Here is a 23,319-nt window from a genome sequence, read left to right as displayed (position 1 = left end):
AAATTTTGGAACTTTCACCCTGTTTGACGTAGACATCCGACGTCATAATAGAATAAAAATAGCAGAAAATCAAAAAAAGCATATGTTCCCTTGAATAAAAGTTAAATAGGACTATAATGAGGCACCCTGGTGGCCCATTTAAGGTTTAAAGTAATGACCATGAAATTACAATATCATCCTAGGATATGTATCTTTTATATTTATCTTATCTTATTTATGTTATTATTTATCTTAGAGATTATAAGCAAAATCCTGTGATGGAAAGCATGACATTAAATAAAGATAGATACAAAAAAAAAAGAAAGAAATTGCAACGTCCCCAGTTTGAGTCTAGTCGGAGGCTTTTACTGTTCGTCATGTCTCACGTGTCCGTGAAGGTTCTCAGTCATCCAGGTCACGTATGTCAAGAAGCCTTAAGTCAAGAGCAACTGGACTGACTGGTGGGGAGTCGTAGGCAATTAACCTCTGTAGATTCGTTGAGGTCACATGTGGCTCATTAGTCCTCATGTCGTCAGAGTCCCATGAGTCTAAGTGTAAATGAGTGTTAAACTGCCTGGGAATGAATGAAAGGACTGTATTGTAAGTGGATGATAGGTGGTGTTGTAGACCACCTCCTCTATTAAATGATGTTCTTTTCCACTTTGACATTTATGGCCTCCTTTGTTCCACTTTCAAAACACTTTCAAAACAAATTCTGTCATTCTCCATCTATTTTCTGTCAGCTCTGCACTAAACAAACTGAAACTCGACATCTTCAGTCTCTTCTCCACTGATCTGAACTAACATCAAACTCTTGTCTGTTTGCACAACATAATATTGTGAAGGTGTAAAACATATTCTCCTGTTTTTTCTTGCATGAGGCAGATATTTGACTCCTTTCACCCCAATCATCTACATTGTGCTTACATCTTGAAGTTTTACTTCTCTCTTTTTACTTTGTATTTTAAATGTCTAATGCTGAATTTCTTTATTTAATGCATTTTCTGCATTCTGCAAAGCACTTTCAAGCCCCTTTGTGTATGAGATGTGTAGCATAAAGACATTTGCTTTGCCTTCTATGAATTTCTGGAGGCCATTCTCATAATAGAGGGTATTTGTTTAGTATGTTCTCATGATTTAATGCATCTTAGCTCACTGAATAATGGTTCCTGTAATTGAAGAAGTCGCTAACCTAATAAACCATTTTCCCTTTTCCGGTACCTGTCAGGAAGATTGGATGTTTTAATGAGACACACACCCACATGACCTGAGAATAAACCTGCCGTCGCCGCCTGTCCATCCACCTCCTCATCCATTCATCCTCTCGTTCATTCATGAAGTCAGATTAAGTGAGCAGGCCGCCTGTTAAATCCCTTGTGTGCACTATTCTCACCGATCCCCTTCATGTATCTACACTACGTTTGCTGTCTAAGCTTCATGGTCGAGGGGATTGTGGTTTTTTTTTTTTTTTTCCTGAATAATGGTTTTGTCTCCAGATTATTGCGCAGAATCATGCACGGAGGCTCGGCTAATCCCAATTATGCACACAGAAGATGAATAATCCAACCGACACCCACTCCCAGCTGTTGACAGAGAAGCAGAATATCATCACTGTTGCTAACCTCAGATATGTTGATTTTACTCCTGTGCCACAGCTACATAAATACAGCCTAGAAAATTTGCAGTGAGATTTATTTGTCCTTTTAGTATTTATTTGTAATTGCTGCCTCACAAAGCTACTATGCCTGAAAAAATGTCATTAATTTCAGTTTCTGTGGAAAGTTTTAGTTTCCTGTGATGATCTAAATTCAGTTTCAGAGGCTTTTTCACCCAGACAAGAATCCAATTTATCAGGAGACACTGAAGATTTGTTCCTTTTCAACATGCAAATGATCAAATTTAATGATTCTGAGGCATAAAACTGACCTTGGTCAAAAAATATCAACCTGCAAATCAATAAAAACCATTATCATTTAATATTTAACTACTTACTGTCCACACTTTTAACCAGTCAAAAGACCAGACAAGCACATCGATAGGTAAAGGTGATTATTTGTTTATATCTTAGTGGGTTAGATGTAGTAACATTTCCAATAACAGATTTGGCTACAGCAGCATGAGGTTATGCACAAAGACAAAGTAAATACGCCTAGTTCTGCCTTCTAATAGCACTGTAATAAATCACTTTAATAACATCTCACATGCACAAAGATAACAAGACAAAGATCTGCAGCCATGCCAGCGGCTCTGTGACCTTTTAGAGCTAAATGCTAATATCCAATAGTTGTCCAGTCATTTCACCCAAAACCACAAACACCAACCGTCAAACAGCCACAATAATCATCAGATCAACACTAGCCTGCCTGTATTTTCAGTTTTATTCATGTCAGCTGCGTGGATGAATCACTGGGTTTGCTGCTCGTGTGCTCGTCTGATTATAAATGTTTCTTCTTCTCAGGTCTCTCTTGAAAAAAAAGAGATCTCAATCTCAGTGAGACCGCCTGATTAAATAAAGGTTAAATGCCAAAATCAATAACAAATAGATCAAATCCTTCTGTGAGACAACAGAGAACACTCACATCACTTCACATCATTATTATTCTTGTTCTCCAGCAGTGACAACACTCTCCCTCCCTCTCTCACAGCAGGAGCCAAATATTGCATGAACACTGTGGCTTTAAATGTCCTGTGATGATTTTATAGCACCTTTAATACACAAACGCAGCTAAAAGCGCTGAACAAATTAAAAAAGGAAAGATTAGACATTAACAAATGTAAAAATAAGTAAGATTTATGTCTGAGTGTCAAAAAACTTAAAATTTAACAGTTGAAGTTAGTAAAGTTACAGATTTGATTCTGAATTTTCCTTTTATTTTTTTTATTTTATTTTTTTTAATTTACATTTTTAATTACGAAAGAAAAGAAGAAGACACACATACACAACACAAAGACAGTACACCAGAGGTTACAGACAATAAGAAAAGGAAATATAAAATACTTGTTTAGGAAATCATTACATCACCAATCCTTCTTAGCAGGACTTATCCATTCTACCTACAAGGATCAGGTTTCTATTTAATTGTGCTGGCTTTATTCTTAAACAGTCAAAACACTTAAAAGTCTCTTATTTATATAGTGTTTTTTAAGTGTCCATGGTCCGTCTAAGCCATTGTTTCTATAAAGGCTGAGGCTGCACATTCCATCATTATCAGTTCTATGAGAATTTTCCTTTTAAAACTCTTATGTAAACACAATATACTTAAATTTATGTGATGTCGCAGTCTGCTTGTCTGCTCTTAGAGGTAAAAGGTCAGGCTCAGGCTCTCCTCGACAGCATGAACTCAGGTCGTGTGATTAAAGGGAAGCCTCGCTGAGTGCCGTGGCTCCCTGTGGCCAAAGGTCAAACTGACAAAATAACACCACGTAATAAAAAAAAAAACATGTGTGTGTCTCCTTTAAAGCAACACCCTCCACACTCCAACAACTTTTTTTTGTTCTTCTCCAACATCTCGCTGAAGGAAACCAATTCTCCTGCTTGTTACACGGCGTCTCAGTGGTCCCATGGGTCTGCATTAGAGTAAATAAAGCAAATAAAGGTTTCGGGCCGGGAGCTTGCAGAATACATTTAGTATTATATAACTCTCTCATCGGATATTAGCCTAATTCCACTCATGTGGCTCCGTACAGGAATGCACTGGCTAAACGCGTCTCATGAGCAGAAACATCAGCAGAAGAAGTGTGTATGATTGAGTGTAAACATATATAGAAAGAGGAGAGAGAGGATAATGTAGGAGAGAGAGGTCAGGAATGGTAGCCGGTCGTAAAAGTGTATACCTCTCCTGTGTCTCGGCCTCTGTCATATGATTCTGTAACATAAGGAGTCGGCTCATGTCTGCCGTCTGCGCTGGTGATCAGCCTCTAGTTCCCATGATTCAGCTCAGCGGCCCTCCGTTCCCATGATCACACCGTTGAGGGGTCTTGTTGAAGCACGTGGGGCTCAGTGATCGCTCACTCGTGTTTTAGGCTCAATACGTCAGAAAGCCTTTCTTCTTAAAACATCAGTGTGATGTTACTCTAGGGATACACTCGTTTTATCAGAAGGAATCACAAAATGAGAGCTGATGGTTTGTTTGCCCGCAGAAAAAGACACAAAATGGTTTCCAAATGGTTCCAGCTTCTCAAATGTGAATATTTTCTGGTTTCTTTGGTCTTCTATGATAATAAACTGAATATCTTTGGGTTGTGGATTGTTGGTCGGGACAAAACAAGACATTTGAGTGCGTTCTCAGGTTTTGGGAAACTGTGATCAACATTTTTCACCATTTTTGTGACATTTTATAGACCACAAACAACTATACAATATATAATTAAAGTAATGGTCGCAGCCCTACCCAGTATTAATTCAGCAGTGGTGATATGAGGAACTCCACAATCTTTCCCACTTGACAAAAAAACCCAAACTATAAAAGTATTAAAAATGGTGGCAAAATGGCTACAAACCTAAAAAGCTGTGCACAGTTTGTCTGTAACTGGTTTCAGTGTGAACCATTGCAGGCGGGAATAATGGGAGGAATGAATTACAAGCTGTCTCCTAAACAGCAGTGAAAGAGTGATTTATCCATAGAAATTTGATTAACCTTTCACTTTTCTAATCCTTTAGTTATTTCTTGGTTATAAAGCAGTAGTTGCCAATCTTTTTGCCTTGTGACCCCTTAAAATGAAACAATGTACGTACAATCCTCTATCGCAGGTTATCAGTGAGCAGTGTCTCTTTGTTTCTTTTCGAAGGCCTGTAAAGATAAAACTCTTCTTTACTTTTAAGAAAAAAAGCAAAGACTAAGAAAAAAAAACTAATCTTGTGTAACAGAAATATGTTTTTTCTTCCTTTCTTGTATCTTTTTAATCATCCATCTAGGACTCCTGGGGGGGATCGACAGCATCACAACATAAATGTGCTCTTTCAATTTATTGGCCTGTGAGGATTTCTTGGTAATAAAGTTTAAATGTACACAGTTACTTCTTGCAGCTGTTGTAAAACTGCCGAGTGCAGCTCTGAAGAATAATTTGCTGCCTGGCGTCGACTTGAATGGATTGTCATTTTGCTTTATTACCACAATCAGTCAGCACATTGGAGATAATCTGGGCAGGATTTATAATCTTCAGAGGCAGCTGTTCTATCTTATCAAAAACAACTTCACACACCAAAATAATACATCATGTTTATTTGAACAAGAGGCCTAAATCTATTAATGACAAAGTGTCTCAGTTAACTGTTTTGATCATGACTTATGACGTTTCACTGTTTCACTTGTATACTCCAAACAAAGCGGGTATCAGATCACTGAGCAGCATTTGAAACCCCTTTGACATCAGAAATGGTGGGCTTTTGTAACTTTCCAATACTTGACAATTTGACAGCGCCCACTCCATGAAACAGCTGGCCAGGTGTGCAGAGGTGTGAAAGTAGGCAGAATTTGACTTTCTCTCCACAAAACAATTTCTGCCACTTTTCTAGTGTACAAACAAGTGCAACACGTGTGAATACCTTCAAGAACATATCCCCGTTCGTGTGATTCATTGCTTTCAGACAACAAAGACACGCAAAACACACAAGATCAAGAGGCAGTGTGAGAAGTCTTTGTGTGGCCATTCAGAACGGCTCTAAACACTTTTGCCTTCAGACATGGTTGAGTAATACGCTGCACCAACAAGTTTATTTTAATGATACTGAACCCTTTCATGTCCACACAGGAAAAATCCCTCAAAAAACAAGTTGCTTTATAAACTTTATAGCTACGTGTTTTCTTAAAAAGAGTACTCCACTGATGTAGCATTGCTTTTTTTACTCAACACATTCTTCATCCTTGTCAAAACCCGGTGCCTACATTACCCATAATGCATTTCACCCACCTACAGTTTGGTCAGAGATTATGCTAGCGGCGGCTGGCGCAATGCCAGATTTCTTTTTTCATTTTTGGACTTGTAGTTTCCAACTAACGCTGATTCAAGTGACATCAGATTTTGTGCAGCTCCCAAAAAGGATTTATACAACTTTTTTCACATATGCAGTAGCACTCCTTAAAACCTGTAAACAGATTATGAAGTGTAAAATCAGTAACTGTAACATATATGTGCTACTGGGGAAAGCCTGAGACATGCATGTATTCCCTGACTGTTATTAACAGTAAATGACGCCTTCATTCTGGTTGTGTGGGTTGTCTGTAAATAGAAACTCTACCTCAGCTTTAGATATTAATGGTTGCATGATGCACCCTAGATGTGAATCTGCTCTTATGCCAGCTTTTGTGACCCAGTAAGCGTTCCACATGCAGTCACACACTCAGCAATAATTAAACACGTTTAGACTTTGAAGTTCAGTCTGCACCACAGGTCCCTGCAGCGTACTGTGCCCAGGCTGCAGCATTTAACATTGTCCACATAGACGGATCGCTCGCCTGTAAAAGTTGATCTATGTTTGGAGTCTCCTTGGATGAGGACAATTACATGAGCTTATCAACTCATCTTCCTCTTTTACATAAACACACTCCAACCTGCTCCGTCCTGCTGATGCCAGAACCTGGAGCGGTGACGTTCTAGCAGTCAAATCAAGTGGATCTGAGGCATCAGTTTGCAGGAAGAGATTTTCAAAGTACCCAGAAAAGATGCGAGATGTTCTTTTATCCCAGACTGAGCCTGCACACAGCAGACTTCAAAGGCTGTGGAGCATCAGGCAATGAAAGCAGAGGCCCGCGCTGCATCCTTTGATGTCTGATGTGGTTCAATGAACCAGCTGCTTTCTGTGGAGGCACAAGAAGAAGCCACTTGCATCTCCACTTCCTTCCCTAGTTGAATTAGGCATACTGCTATTATCAGGGTCAGAGAGGCAGGAAAGAAAGGAGGGAAGGAAGGACGGAAGACGGGAAGGAGTTTATGTTCATCTGCTCACTAATGCAGTATATCAAAGTCACAGATAGGTGAGTGAGTGTCAGTCAGAGGCTGCCAGCTGAGTTTGAAGGTCAAGTCGCCCTGCAGTGTGATTTTAATAAGTCATTTAGCTCATGGCATGTATTCATTAAGGTGCTAACAGTGAAACTTTGGACTGAAGTGAAAGATAAAAGTAATAGTGCTCCACTTTTACTCCTACTTGCAAACAAAAGTACTTAGAAACATATTTATCAAATTTCTTACGAATTAAAAATGCTTTTAAATTTAAGAAAGCTAGTTGAGAGTAGATCCTAAATAGTATGTATGATTCAGAATAAGGTAATTTTATCTTAAAAGTTTGCAATCGGACATTTGACAGGAGGTTACAGCAAGAGGAAAGCTGGCTTTGATTTTATTCGCAATCCATCCATCGTTTATTGCCTGCACTTGTCAATGTGGCACTAAATTCTCTTTATGACCTAATGTCTCTCACGTACGTCGTCTACCAGCAGCAGAACTTCCTCTCTGTTCCAAGTTTCCATTTCAGCAAATTTCCTACAATTTCATCCCTATTTGTATTATAAATATACTTGATTGGTCCTAATTTCAGCTGTTAACCGATACCGGAGATATTAATGATTTCACACAAATTAAGTTACATTTATAAGAATAAAAATTACATATTGGTATGTTTTTGCAGCGTAACAATACTGTATAAGTAAATTATAAGGATTTGTTTTAAAACACTGAACAATGGGGCAGGTGTAAGGTAAATCCCCTTCTCCGACTGGTTGTTCCTGTTCTGAAAATACATGTAATTTGTCATTTGATCACCTGAGAGCTGCTCTTACAGGTTACTCTTACACTTTGCTGTAAGTAGAAGGAAGTCAAGTGATAAATGTCTTCTTCTTCACTCTCAGCAAAGAACTTTTTTACTCCTAAAGTGGATTTTTATTGAATTCTTAAGTGTGATTCTTAGTTGTTTGATATATCAAGGCTCTGGACTGTCTCCTCAAAGACTGGGCAGAGATGCAAACTGTCATCATCATCAGGTCAACGTGTTCTCCTCGTGTACGAACACTTTGTCCTAAATGTCTGCCAGAATGATACAAGATATTGCTACTATTGTCGCCGTCTGTGAAAGAAGTGCCAACGCAGGTCGTGTTCCAGCTGGAGAAAGATTAACGTCGAGTCATTCATTCAGCTCAGGTCAGGCCTGCAGATAAACTTAGATTGGCCACGCATATGTTAAAGAGGATTAGGCCTGTGCTGTGATTCTGCCGTGCTTTAGTTTCACTTATGAAACAGCTACCACAAAAAAAGAAAAGAAAAAAAAAAAAACACGGTTTAAAAACAGTACAGTATGTAATCTATGCAGTTATTTTTAATTTATGCATAAAGCGTGGAGATGTCTTTCAGCAGAGAAAAAGCATGCTCTACTTTCTCCCACATGCTTTGCTTTGTCTGCACAGCAGCATCAAAGCCAGCGGGGCGAGGCAGATGATCAACTTGGCTGTCGCCTGTTGCGTCAAAGTGGTGACACAGTGCTATTTTTAAAATGGTATTGAAAGGCCATGATCACTGTAAATGAGAGGGTGGAGGAATGTACAGTTAAATTAAGCATGACTTTTTTTTAAATCCCCACCTGGTATTGGCATATAATGTTTTGACGTCAAAGAAAAAAAAAAAAAAAAAAACGCTTTGGGACACTGAAAGCAGCATTGTCCTCATGTTTATGCAAAACCTTCCTTTTGTGTCAGAACCGGGAGGCAGTGACACAAATGAGATGCACGTAGTTAAATCGGTGCACCATCTTGGCCTAAATACAGCCACTTGCACTCGCTGCAGTGATTCTGCAGTCAAGCGCTATATGAGGAAACAAATCCAATAAGTGCAAATAACATTCTCACACAGATGCGTCAATGTTTTCTCGATAAAAACACTGTCACACGCACTGCAGTGACCCACTTCCACCTGTGTCTATAAAACAAGACAAGAAAGAAAGCTGTTCTCTCCAGGGAAGGCACGGAGTGGAAAATTCCTCCTTCAGTGGCCAAACAAACAGCGTGGGGCCCAGAAGATGCTTGGACAAACTTGGCATTGTTCAGAAGAATAACCGCCTTATCTGAGGAATCCCTGCGCTTTGGGGAAGCAGAGGGAGTTGCAAAAGCATTTTCTCGTCATAAAAACAATGACATTCCTCTGAGAGAGAGAGAAGGTTTGTCGGGACATGCAGCAAGGTGTCCAGATGATCAATAAGAAGACATCTGTGTCTTTCCTGCAGGCTCATATGACCCAGTGCCCTCTGCAAATGTTTAACAAAGACTGAAGGACGAACGTGAGGCAGTTGTGTAATATTTTGCAGGACAGGGCTGTGATTAACCCTTCAACCTCTTGTCTTCACAGCAAGCTGTTACCAGTTTTATTCCCCTTCATCCTTGACCTTGTAAGTGAATCTCATGATGATCCGCAGGAAATATTTCACCTGAAGGTCAATCCCATACGTCTGGTAATTTTCCCCTCAAATTCCTGTTTATGACGACTGTGCTGTAAACACACAAACATAATAAACTTTTAATTGAAGTTTTCTACCTTTACCCTCCATGTGTGATCTACGAGGAGCAACTCACCTTGCTGTAAACAACATGATGGCTGCGTGTTTTGTTCGCTGCAATCTTATAGAGTGATTTGTGTCTTTTATTTAGCCCTTACACTCTATATTTTCATTTGTTCTGAACAATTTTTAAAGATTAGTTTCAGTAATTTGAAAGAAGACAGAATAAGGCAAGTCACTGCACTGGAAGAATTATGCTTTGTTTTAGAAAATTATTGAAACACGTTTATTTGCACTGGAAATATGTAGAAATCACCAGAAGATTTTCTTTTCTTTGCAAAATTAAAATTTTCCTGCAAGGTGGAGCCTGAATAATGCTGGATATTTGAGACCAATACTGAAATAGATATTTAAGAATATAAATATTGTCCAATGTTAGATTTTAACATCAACACATAGCATCAACAAACATTTTTGATAAAGATCCTTTCAATTTGTGAAGATACGGAGCATCTTAAAGTCCGACTGAAATCACATTTAATCATCTTTCTGCAGCCAAAAATAATGTTAGCATGTTTTTTAAAAATAGTTTTGTATAATTAGAATGAAGAAAAAAGGTCTTTGAAAAAAGTAACAGTAACTCTCCATTGTGTCGGAGGCTTGTTTGATTAACATTAGCTGGCGGGCTACCGGTGTTAAACCGCACAGAACGGAGACAAAGTAAATAAATTGCTGTAACTACAAGTCATGGACAGACAGCGTGTCGCTAACAAGGATTTTGAAGAGCAACGACTAAAACCAGCATCTAACAAAAGCGACATTTTCAGGTATGTTTACATGCTGTTTAATGTGCTGCTAATTAGCCATCTAGCCTGCTAACTGGTGTTAGCGGTGCACTTTCCTCTTGTTAATTTTTTCCCCAGTGACTTGTTCAACGAACTAACTTTGTAAGTTAGATAAAGAAAGAGACTTTAGCAGCAAAGCTAACGTGGGTTGTTGTTCAGAGTCTGTGGCTCTTCTGTTGTGTAGCAGGTTGCAATCAGGCTCAGTGTGACCGTCTGCTCTGCCTTTGATTGAACAACACATTTGCGTTTTATTCGAGATCTGATTTGCTGTATCATAATAAGGTCTCCAGCTATGTAAGCTCATGGCGGAGCGGTGTTTAATTGAAATAATGTAAAACTAGGGGGCACAATCATGAAATCAAAAAATTTAAAACATAAATTTCTCCCCTTTAGTGTCAGTTTTTCCTCAAAGACAGACACAGGACAAGTGATTTACAGAACAGATTTGTCAAGGTAGTACACAAAAAAAGACCAACAGTACAATCTAAACAGTAAACTTCATTCAGAATTAAATTAGTATCAAGAGCATCTATTAACAAAACGTTGAGATAAAAAAAATTATCTTAACTTTAATGCAATGACTTTTGTCAGTTTAAGTTTTTTGGAGCCAGCTTTTCCATTGAATTCAATTATAATTTTATTTATATAGCGCCAAATCATAACAAAGTCATCTCAGGGCACTCTTTAATTTACAGAAACCCAACAATTCCCCCATGAGTAAGCACTTGGCGTCAACTACAAAGGAAAAACTCCCCTTTAACGGGAAGAAAGCCGCACTGTTTCAACTTCTTTGTTTAAAACACTCTCAAGCTTTAACCAGCACAGAGCCCCACCAGCCTTTGTAGTCACCTCTCACTGTGACCTTGTATGGAAATATCCACGACTTACTGGTAACACTTCACCACATATTGTAAACCAGTTGTGGCGGATGTGCCATTACTTCAAGCACTACAGAATAATCAGTTGTACATCAATAAGTGACAGTGATTACAGAAAGAAGACCCGACACTTAGCAGACATTTAGCGATGGAGAACATGTCAGAGCATTTGGCCAACGATATCGTACAGGACACTGGTAATTCAATTACTCCGCTGCTGCTGTTACATAAGCAGGAACATGAGTGACAGAGGAGACGGGGGTGAGATGCTCTCCAGCGTTCACTTAGGACAAATTAAACCCAAATTGGCAAAGATTTAATCAAGTCATTCTGCAACACGTGCTCCCTGTGTGTGTGTGTGTGTGTGTGTGTGTGTGTGCATCTGGAGTGTGTCATCCTGGCACCAGCTGGGCCACAAACAGCACACAGTGGAGCAAGGCATCAAGCATGACTTATAAAACAAACTGGTGCCATTGTGGACATGAGCCAAGATTACATAGTGTACACAAATAATAAAAAATGTAATCTTAAATTTGTAGTGTGACTGATCTTTGTGAAGCATGTATTGTAAATCAGTGTGAAGACACTTTTACCTGAACTCATTTCTCTTGAAACAGTACATAATTGTGCTATAGGCATAGATATTTTGCATCTTTCTCTCCTTTTTTCTGTGACATAAAGCAAAGACGACCCCGCAGCCACAATGCAGCTTAAGAGAGTCAGTCAAGGCAAGCTGCTCGCTGAGGTTGGATTGGTTTAGAGGTTGTGTAACGGGGACATGAGGTGGTATCTGACACAGAATGACATAGCTGCAGTTGCCTTAGGATGATGTTCCCTCTTTCATAACACTTTACATTCTTAATCCTCCATCAGATTAAGCCCTCCGCAACTAAATCTAAATTATACCTCCCGTACACCTGGCCCATCTCGCTCCAGTTTAACCCCTCCACCCTGTATCTAGGTTAGATCATGACACTGCTGGCTAAAATACTGTGGCAAAGAAGTAATAAAACTGGTGATCTTTGTTCTTCTCTTTCTGTCTCTGTGCATTTTCATCCTGCAGAACGAAGCACTTTGCTCTCTGAATAAGCATTTTCTTGCGCGTCGCTCTCATTCTGAAAGAAAACGTAAGCAGAAATAGCTTCAGTTCGAACTTTATTTAACTGAGCAATATATGTAAACAGAGTCACAAGCTGAGCTGCAATAAGATCAGACAGTGATCAGTGACTTGCAGTAGTTACATATATAACCATAGTTCTCATGCTGCTGACTCAATATGTTAAGAAACACATTGTGCTTCAGTCATTGCAGACTTTTTTCTGCATTAAAACAATACCATCTTTCTGGATATTGTACTGAGAGATCAGATATGTCGGACATTGTCTCTGAACATTTCACTCCTACATTCTGTATCAGTTCTGTTTCCAACATAACGTATTTGCGGTTGCAGTTTAGCTGCATTTAAAGATACCTTCTAGGAGACAAGGTTGGCTGACAACATGGTGATATGTTTGTACCTAAATAAATCTGTGCATAAGAGCATATTTCTGTCGAAAATTGAAAAAAAGTAGGCTATTAATTTGTTTCAGGGTGAAAAAGCAGATTAAATTTTCATATTAGGTCTCTGAAACCTTTAAGAATGATAAAACCAGCCTCAAGGTTTGGTGCTGAACAAATCTCATCTGACCTGTGAGAGGAAATATGTTCAAAGCCACGTTTGCAGTTGTCTTTTTTCCATTAGCATGTTTTAACACAAATCACCTTAATTCAACATTATTATATCTAGTACCGAACACATCAATACACTCAGGAAGGTAAAAAAGACAATAAATTATGTTCTAATATTATTTGATAAAGAAATATATCCAATAAAGCCAATTTGGTCGGCAGTAGGTGGAGGAATTTACTGAAGGTTCAATATGAATTTGATTTTCTAGTTTGTTACTATGGTAACCGAGGTTGCTATAGATTAAGTTCAGTGTTTTGAGGTTAAGACATCTAATAAAAAATATACTGAGAAACAATAAAAGTTCCAGTACTCTTTATGAGCAACTGCACACAGCTTTTATGTTCAAGTGGAATGAATTAGTGTCATAAAGATTTAGAAAAAGAAGAAGAAGAAAACCAGCAAAAAAAAAAAAGAAAAGTAAGTAAAGTCATTTTAGACGAGTTTACTTCCTTCCACGTTATTGCTTAATGGAGGGGTTTCAGTGGAAATCAGCTAAATCATGTACGTCTCGGTCCTTCATGCATGCCACACGAGTCATCGACAGAGGACTTTGGAGGTGAGATCAAAATGCTGAGCTCTTATCCATCAGCTGTCCGGCGGACGTGAATCACATCTTGCACCTCTCAGGGTACAGTCAGACCGAGGCTGAGAGGCGCTGCTGACACCTCCCACAAGCAGCCGGATGTATCAGCTCTTCATCACAAATGCACTTTACTGCTTGTTGCTGTGGTTTCTGCAGTTTTGGCTTCACAACCAGAATGAATCAGGGGATGAACTCCATCTAATTAGAGTTTCATTTCTGCAGAAACATCAAAGGCTGCAACTTATATTAACTTACAACAAATACTCAGCAGTATGATTAGTTAACATGTCACAATTTGTTACCACTTACAGGTTATTTAGATTTTGCCTTCCAACCAAAACAGCTCTGATCTGTCGAGGCACGGACTCCACAAGACCTCTGACTGTGTCCTCTGGTATCTGGCACCAAGACGTTGGCAGCAAATCCTTTGAGTCCTGTAGGTTTTAGACCAAGGCAACACCTTGAACTCTTCGTCATGTTCCTCAAACCATTCCTGAACAATTTTTGCAGTGTGGCAGGGCACATTATCCTGCAGAAAGACGCCACACCCGGCCGTTCACATGATGTAAAAGAGAACGTGATTCATCAGAACAGGCCTCATACACAGCCAGCTGTCTATCAAAGCCAGCATTAACTTTTCTAGTAATTTGTGCTACAGTAGCTCTTCTGTGGGATCGGAGCAGACAAGCTAGCCCTTTTCACCCCACATGCATCAATGAGTCTTGGGTGCCCATGACCCTGTCGCCAGTTTACTGGTTGTCCTTCCTTGGATCACTTTTGGTAGGTACTGACCATTGTACACCGGGAACACCCCACAAGACCTGACATTTTGGAGATGCTCTGAGCCAGTCGTCTAGTCTAATCAATGTTATTTACTTCACCTGTCAGTGGTTTTAATGTTGTGGCTGATCAGTATATATATAACTATAACTGTATAACTTTAAAATGTATATTAAAGGTCAATGAACTCCTACAAAACCTAGAAAATCTAGAAGAAAACAAACAGAAGACCCTGCTTTGGTGAGTTCAGCAGATGCTACCACCCAGACAAAAAATACAAACATCAGGTTTAAGCAGAGATGGGTCATTTCTTTTTTTATTTTTATTTTCCATCTGGCATTACATGATGTCTATAAAAAATGAGTTCAGAAAATGGAAAAAAAAGAACATTCAAAATCCAGCATCATGCAGCAGAGTTTTAGGCTTTAATCTCCTGTTAAAAACCTCAATTAAAAGATTTCCTGTGGGATTAAGACGGGAGAAACGATGCAGGGAGAAGACTGAGGCCAGGATTTTATAGATCATCACAGTATTTAAGATTTCATACTTTTAACAACATGCCAAATAAAGAGTCACTCTCTTTATTTACTGTATTCTGATGCTGTTTTCCATTTAGCTCATTTCTCTATTTTTTGTTTGACCTTCACATCACACAGAGGAATAAACCCACACTGCCTTATCCTCCAGTCTCACAGTGGACCAATTATATGCTGTCAATATGTGCATCGGCCCACACCAGTGCTTTGAGCTAATATACAATTAGAAAGGCAGCAGGAACTCAGTTCAACTGACCTTCAGTACCATGAGCTTTATAAAACTGTTTGATAACATGATGCACTTTAAGATAAATATGATAATAAAACAATTTGTTTATCTAATGCTTATTTTAATCATTTATTATATTAAGTTGATTATCTTTTGAGTACTTGATTAATAATTTAGTCTATAAAATGTTCCCGTATGAAAAGTTCCCGTAGCCCAAGATAACGTCCTGGATACTTTTCTTAAAGTATAAAATCACAAGATCTTTGTTGGCGTTCAGGACATTTTATGATCTTACTGTTTTCTAGTGTGTAGAAAAGCACAGACGGTCAATTACTCTTATATTCTTGTGTTGAGGATTTAAATAATTAATGAAGGTACAAAAGCTGTGTGAGCTGTGCATCAATTACACAAACTTCAGAGACTACGGATGTAACGCACAAACCTGCTGCGGTATGCTGACTACATTTATTTAATGAACTGAAAATAAAGGACTTTATATACTCCACAAGCAGCTGCTAATAACAGCATTGGTACTATTTAATATCAATTTAAAACAATGCAGACTGAGCCTTAAAGGGATTAAGATGGGCATTTAAATCTGCACCTGAATGTACTACAACATATAAAGAAATGAAAGAGGCAAAACTAATCATGACTGAACTCAACATGAAGGTTTTTTGGGGATTTTGGGAAGGCCTCAGTGTAAGATTCGCTTTGTGATTTGCATTTGGCTAAAGTGCATAAGCCAGCGGCTGTTAAAAAAATCTAATTTGCTAAAAAATACCTAGAAAATATTAAATATGATGGTTCCAGGTTCACGTCAAAGCTGTTGTGGGATCAGATCTGTGATGTGCAAGAACGTCTCCTTTCCTCTTATCAGCTGTATGACTTTGCACTGTCAAGCTGCAGCAGCATTAACCCAGATACAGACCAGCGGAGTCTGATAGACAAAAAAGCTTGCCTCTTATGCAACCGCATCATCTGAGTGGGGCAACATCACCCGCGGTCTGATCCTCACTGTGCACGCAGAGTCCGATAAGAATGCAAAGAATGAAAGACAAAAACATCACGGATATGTACAGAAAAGAAAAATCACTGGAGGTCATGTAGAAGTAAAAGCCACTGCATTCATTGACTGCAGCTCCTCGAGCCAACCGACGGCAGCGTTTGAGGTCGAGTGCACACGCAGGCAGCCGTGCAGCGACATGACTGAAAGAAGCTAAAGAGCTTTCATCGTTCACGAGGATTTGTGTTTCTCTGCATTGGCCTCGTGCTTTATATAAGAGAAAGACTGGCAATCAAGCCGAATGACGTCAGTGGTCTTTGGCAGATGCAGAGTGACTTAAACAGAAGACAGTGAGGAAAATTAAAGAACAAAAAGTAATCAAGAGATTTAGACAAAGTCAATCAGGTTAAGATGATTCAACAGCATCATCATGTATCATATATAACATTGGTCATATAACCACTTCTCATATATTTGCATTATTTTGTCTCTAATTCTTTTATTTTTCCTTCTTTTTAGAGTGAAGGCAACTTAATGGTTAAATTATACTTTTACATAATTCATTGAGCTTCCTCTCTCACAACACCCAGCTGTTCATAGCATCAGCAAATTAAAAAGCTGGGTTGTTTTTTTTGGTTTTTTTTGCACATATGGTAGTTTTTGAACAAAATAGATCAACTGGGTTGTGTAAGCTCTTCCATTACTGTAGCAGAAACTTCACTGAGCTCAGCAGCAGCGACGTTTCTTCCACTGAGACAGCGGATTCTCAGATTAGCAGAGAGTTAATAGTAAACGCAGCAACAAAAAGAAGTTATTTATTAATACACAGCCTGGAAACATAACTCAAATGAATTATGGGAAATCTGTGTTAGCACTATTAACTTTGTCCATATGCAGACTTTTCATGACCAGCCAGAACTTGTCCATGCTGCCTCTTTCCTCCCACAGCTGTTTTTTTTTTTTTTGGACACCTGCTCCATATTACAGCATTAATAATCTCTAGTTTACATATCTCTGGGTCACATATCTACCACAGCTGGCTGATCCAGATCTGCTTGGCAGAGAGCCCCCCCCCTCCCTTGGGTTGCACAACTCGGGCACTGGTAAAGCCAATAGTGAGGTCAGACAGAAGGGCATAGACGGTCTACTGTTACTCTCATAGGATGGCCAAGAAGGGGTCAGTAATTAGGTTTAAATACTAGGCCATAACCTAGAATGTGGCTGGACCGACTGTGTGTGGTCATTGTGTGAAATTGTGGCCAATTTGTTACAGGAACAGTCAGTGGTAGTGTCTATAATGTGAATTCCTGGTTATTAAATGTTCGTCTGCAAACTTTCTGTAGTTGTCCCAGTAATATTTGTTGTTGAAGTACTGAAGTAGCATCACATGATGTGGTTGAGGTATGTTTGAGTTAAGAAAAAAAGGTTATAAATGCAGCTGCAAGAACAATATTTTCCACTCACATGTTGGGATGTTTGCTTTGAAATAGAAGTTACTTTAATTTTAATCATAACTGTTCTAATTATCTGTTAACTCCTCCTGCTCTTTCATCTGTTTCACTCTGCGGATGTCTCTTGTTTTTCACTCTGTATTGAGCGTTTTGTCAGTGATTGTTATTTTGGCTTTAACTATGTGCTCGCTCTCATGCCCCTATGTGCCTTTTTCTGCCTCTTTCCCGATCGATGATCATGGAGGCTGCAGTGGAAATTGTGACTGAAAGTTTAGACAGCATTTCGGTTGCAAATTCAGGAGGCTTATCTCCGCCTGGTTATTGCAGCTACAGTCAAATCAAGCGCACCTGCAGAGCAGCCGCCCCACGCAAAACCGATAACCGCTACATGAGTCGCATGTTTTACCTGTAAGACTCGCGTTTTAATGCTGTTGTTCATCGTTTGTGATGTGAAAACTTCAGAGAAATAAAAAGTTTGAGTCTTGGTATTAGTTCATCTCTCCTGCTGGCGATCACACTGGACGGAAGAGGAGGAGACGTATGACGCTGGTGATACGCGTCTGTTTAAACAGAAGCCGACTTCTCTGCATTTAACACCGGAGTTAAGAGCGTCAGAGCTCGGAACAGGAAACAGTCGCTCTGCGTCGCCGCTGTCCTCTGCTTCCATCATCTCACAGTGATTCAGTTTGAAAGAGCAACAGCCAATGAGGAAACTCCAACACTCGGCAGGCCAACCAATGGTCAAACTTCATCACTCACTCAGTCACAGACAGCCATGGTTATAGGACTGGTCTGTGGCAACAAAAAGAAGAGACTAACAAACTAAAACAAAACCAAAAAAGAGAAAAAAGTAAAAGAAAAAAAAATCTCACGTCTAACAAGTTATTTTTTTATTTCTTTATTATTATTTTTCTTTAAATGTTCTTCTTTCTCACTTTATCATTACATACACACCTCCCACACACACACACATATACCCACTCGCATGAATAGTACAATCTATAATCTATTACAATCTATTATATTGGATTCAGATACCTCTGATCGAATACGTAAGCCTGTCTGTATTTGTTGTTGTTGCCTTACTGTAGTGTGACACTATGTTATGCATCTTGTAAGTTTATAATTAAATGTAAATTGAGATTTACAGGAGTTTACATGAGTCATGTAAAAGATTTGATGAAATCTTTAAGAGTGAAAACTTCAGCTTATGTTGGGGGTCAAATATTTTTGCTGGAAGGCCAGATTTAGCCCACGGGACGTTATTTGGCCACCACTGGTCTAGTGGTTGGAGACAGTCATTCTTATATATACTATTATAGTCCTCATTCAAATCTGTGAGGCTGTTTATAGTGTCTCAAAAGACTGATCACGGGTCTTCTTCTGGTTTCAGTTTTGTGTTGATGGACTTGCATAAAGATTAAAAATATGACTCATGATGAAAAGAAGAAGATCTGTGACTGAAAATATGTGAACTTGTGACAAACGACAGTGCACTTTTATGGATATAGATTTTCTGTGCGGTTAATAAACAGTCATGTAACATCTTAATGGTCAGACCTGCTATCCGTACGACACCAGCAGCTTCATGTTCCTCAAGTATAGTTTAGCTGAACCTGCTCACTGAAAAATATTTTAATTCCTTAACATAAAAGATCAGAAGTTAAATATTAGACGTACAGTAGGCGAATGTAATGTGAATACTTTGTGTAAGAGGATTTAAAATCTGAAGCAACTTAAATCCCTGCTACAAAAGGTGGGTCATACTGGGTTGAATGCTAATCAGCAGCCTTTGTAAGCCTCAGAAGAGGTCTGGCTTTCAACACTTTGATATGCAGGTTTTCAAAGCAACATGAGACAACTAACAGAGCAACAAAGAGCCCAAAACCATCTGTGTCCAAACTGCAGGTGCACAGGTGAAAAGACATGACCCGCCTACATGATAGCAGTGTTTTTATATGATCTAGTTATATATAATGCTTGCACCTTTTGGGTTTAACACAAACAAGATTTGTCCATATTTTTGGTATAAGAGTTTTTGCCTTTAAAAGTTTGAAATTCAGTTTAAGGAAGCACTGGATACAACTCAATTCAGGATATCTGCCAATACCACACCAATCCCAATTAACTGTGCAGAGTTTATTGAGTTAATTTTTATTTAAGTTAGACATTGTTAGTGCTAAAAACTGAGTTTGTGGCTTGTCATAACTCAATAAATGTTAACTGATAGAGGAAACACTGAATAATGTAACGAAATTGAGGAAGAAACTGTATTTAATATAAATCTGTCTCATCTGGCTGATACCTGATCCTCAATATTGGCATCTCTAATGTCGTCCTTTAATTCTAGCAGCACGAGTAAATTTTTATATTTGTATAACACCAAATAACATTTTTAAACAATATTGCCTTTCCAGGTTTCATTAAAGTTATATTGGCAATGTCTCATGAAGAGTTTGACATTTTTACTCATGGTGACTCATATGAATATTAACTTTTATAATAGCAAATATTTACATGGCGAGTTCAAAGTCCTCATCTATTAAAAAATTTGTTTTTCTCATTGTTACTCCAGTTCGATGTTTGAGCTTCACTGCGTAGAATGATGTATGTGCAGAGTTTGACACTAGGAGGCTGTTTTCACATTAATCTGCTGAGTGAGGAAAGTTTCTTTGTGCTCACCTTAAATCTGAGCTTAAAACATGTAAGAACGAGCATGATTTGCGACATCGCACCTCGTTTGGAGCCAATCATGTCGGGCATCTTAAAACTTGTCAGGAGGGTAGCTTTAAGAGTTATGTAAGAGTTATGGCCTTTTTAAGCCTGATATTATGCTGTTTAAATATAGCAGCCCAATTACACAACTATGCATAATTTTTGAAACACTGCACCAGAATCCATTACACCTTCGAATATCATTAAAATCAGACAACAAGTTTGGTAATGCTGCCATTTTTACTGTATGTTATGAGAACTGATGTAGTAGTAGTAGTATGTTTTATGTATTTATTATGTTTTATTTGTCTTATGTTCAAGTCTGTATGCATTTTACGCTTCTCCTTACTGTGAACCAATCTGAAAGTAATGTTTGAGATATTATCACTGGACTAGACTGGACTGGGTTCAGTGTCTCGCTAAAGAACACTTCGACATGTCGACAGGAGGAGCCGGGGATTGAACCACCAACTGTACAATTAAACAAGCTGCTCCGACTTTTAGCATTTGGCACAGATGGACAGATAATCAACACTTAATTTCTTGTGTGCAAGACAAAAATGTAAAGTGAGGCGATATTCACGGCCTCTCCTGCTCAACCAGTCTGAACCTGAGCAGGCTGCAGGTTTTTGATGTTTATATTCTACTGAATCTTCTCTTTAATTTTGCACACGTTGTTCCTGCTAAGAGCTCAAAGTGAGTCACACTCTATTTACCTGGGAAATTGTTTTGCATACTGCGGCTGGTTCACCTGGTTTGTTTGTTGACTCTACATCAAACAGCTCCAGCCGCAGGTTATTCTAACACCTCTGACTTTCTCACGAACTTCATTTCCTTGAAAGGCCATGAATGCACGTAACTCTGAAAATTTCCTGAAAAGCTCAGATTTAACTCTTTGGGCATTAAGCATCCCTTAAAGCCTTTTCAAACCATCACAGTGCACTGCTCCTCACTACTCAGCACACTGAACTCACTACATTTGCCTACCGTCCCAACCTATCAACGGAATACGCCATAGCACACATCTTCCACATCACATCACACTATCTCACCTGTACAACAAAGGGAACTATGTGAGATTACTGTTCATTAACTACAGTTCAGAGTTTAACACCATGATTACCTCCAAGCTCGTCACAAACTTCAAGGACGTGGGATTAAAACCTCCTGATGGACAGACCCCAGGTGGTGAGGGTAGGCAGATGCACCTCTTCTACCTTCATCTTTAACACCGGCGCACCCCAGGGCTGCGTTTTGATCCCCCTGCTGTTCTCCCTGTACACACATGATCATCAAGTTTGCTGATGACAGGTGGGCCTGATCACAGGTAACAATGAAAAGGGCCTACCTGAAGGAAGTAGAGGACCTGACCCCCCCCCTTAATAATATCAACGGGTCCTCGGTGGTGAGGGTGGACAGCTTTAAGTACCTTGGTGTCCACATCACCAAGGGCCTGACCTGGGCGCTACATACTGACTCAGTGGTGAGAAAGGCAAAGCATAGACTGTTTCACCTCAGATGCTCGAGGAAATTCTGGGCATCCCCTCAAATACTGGAGGGATGGAGGGAGGAATTTCTACTCCTGCACAATTGAGAGCGTCCTGACAGGGAACATCACTGTCTGGTACGGAAACAGCACTGAACATGACCGCAAGGCCCTGCAAAGAGTGGTTCATTCGGCTGAACATACAGTAGGCGGCATTCTTCCCTGCCTAAAGGATATTTACACCAGGTGTGGCACGATTAAGGCTAGGAGAATCATTGCGCATCCTAACTACCCGGATAACAGCCTTTTCTCCCTGCTGCCGTCAGGAAGAAGGTTCCCGGATACACCAGACCAACATTGAGAGGCTCAGGAAGAGCCTCTACCCTCAGTGATCCTAAAAAGAGGTCACTGCCTTTCATGTGACAAATAAACTTGATTGAAATTCAAGGTCTTTGTGACGTCTACAGGATGACTTTACCCTGCAAGGCATTGACATCCTGTCATGGGATTTAAATGACGGTAAATGACAAACAAAAGGCCGATTCTGCAGCCTTGCACGTTGTGTCGGCAGGAAGAATGTGCATCTCCTCCGTCATCTCAGTAGTAATGTGATTGCACATGCTTTCTTTGTGGCACCGCATGAGACAGACTATGTGGTTTCACGTGTATTCAGAAGACAAACTAAGAGAGTGTTTTTGTTTACAAAGGGAAGGTCAGAGATACTGATACCGTCAGTGTCAGATCCAGGCCACCGAGTAGTTTTCCCCTCGTGAATAATGAAGGAGCTGGTCTACCTTGAGGGATTGTTGTCACACTGCGTCAGTTTTCATTCATTGTTTTTGATTAAAAAGACACAGGCCCTATTTCTGTAGCATGCACTTTAAAGAACATGATGGAGGTGACTAATTCATAAACCCAGATTTTTTAATTGTTATTGCTCTTGAACATTCTTTCATAAGCAAATGATCCACTTATTTATGTAAGCCTTTCAAAATGTCAAGTATTCCCACATCTTTGATCAGTTCATGCAGACTCTCCTGCTTTTATCAGACTATAGTTAACAAGGCATTATTTTAAAAAGGCAAAGCTACTCTGATGGCAGAAAGAAATTATTTGTTAGTTGAGTTGAGACACTGTTTCACTTTATTAGATTGCTAAAACTCGATACGACTCATGTCTGTATGTTCAATATAAAGCTACAGACAGCAGCCAAATAACTTAACTTGGCATTCAGACAGGAAACAGCTAGTCTGACTCTATCTGAAGATAACAAAATCTGAATACCAGTACCTGTAAAGCTTATTATTTAACACGTTATATCCGGTTGTTTTTAAAAACCAAAGTGTAAACACGTCAAGTTGTGGTTTTTTCTGTAATTTTGCAACTTCCTGGCAACCTCACAGTCATGCTAAGATTCATATTTAGTGTACAAGCATGAAAGTGTTATCAGTCTTCTTATCTAACTCTCAATAACAGAGCAAATATGCATATTTCCCAATATGTCAAAAATATCCTTTGAGGGGATTTTTTAGTGATGGACTAATTCAAAAGTTAAAAAAAAAACATTATCTGAAAGTGAACAAATGTACCAAAAGAAATTACAAAAATTTCAAACTGGCCAGAG

The 23,319-nt window shown here is 39.2% G+C and overlaps 1 long non-coding RNA gene across 1 annotated transcript; it reads right to left on the bottom strand.

Moving 5' to 3' along the window:
* Positions 1–11,076: 11,076 nt before the first annotated feature.
* On the bottom strand, positions 11,077–21,479 carry LOC121912646. Its single transcript, XR_006100129.1, has 2 exons — positions 21,333–21,479; positions 11,077–12,295 (listed from the first exon to the last, which is right to left on the bottom strand). It is a non-coding gene; the product is annotated as an uncharacterized LOC121912646 (long non-coding RNA).
* Positions 21,480–23,319: the final 1,840 nt, after the last annotated feature.

This window comes from Thunnus maccoyii, chromosome 15 (genome assembly GCF_910596095.1).
Source record: "Thunnus maccoyii chromosome 15, fThuMac1.1, whole genome shotgun sequence".
Taxonomy (NCBI): Eukaryota; Metazoa; Chordata; class Actinopteri; order Scombriformes; family Scombridae; genus Thunnus; species Thunnus maccoyii.
This window is presented reverse-complemented; position numbering and strand designations above follow the sequence as displayed.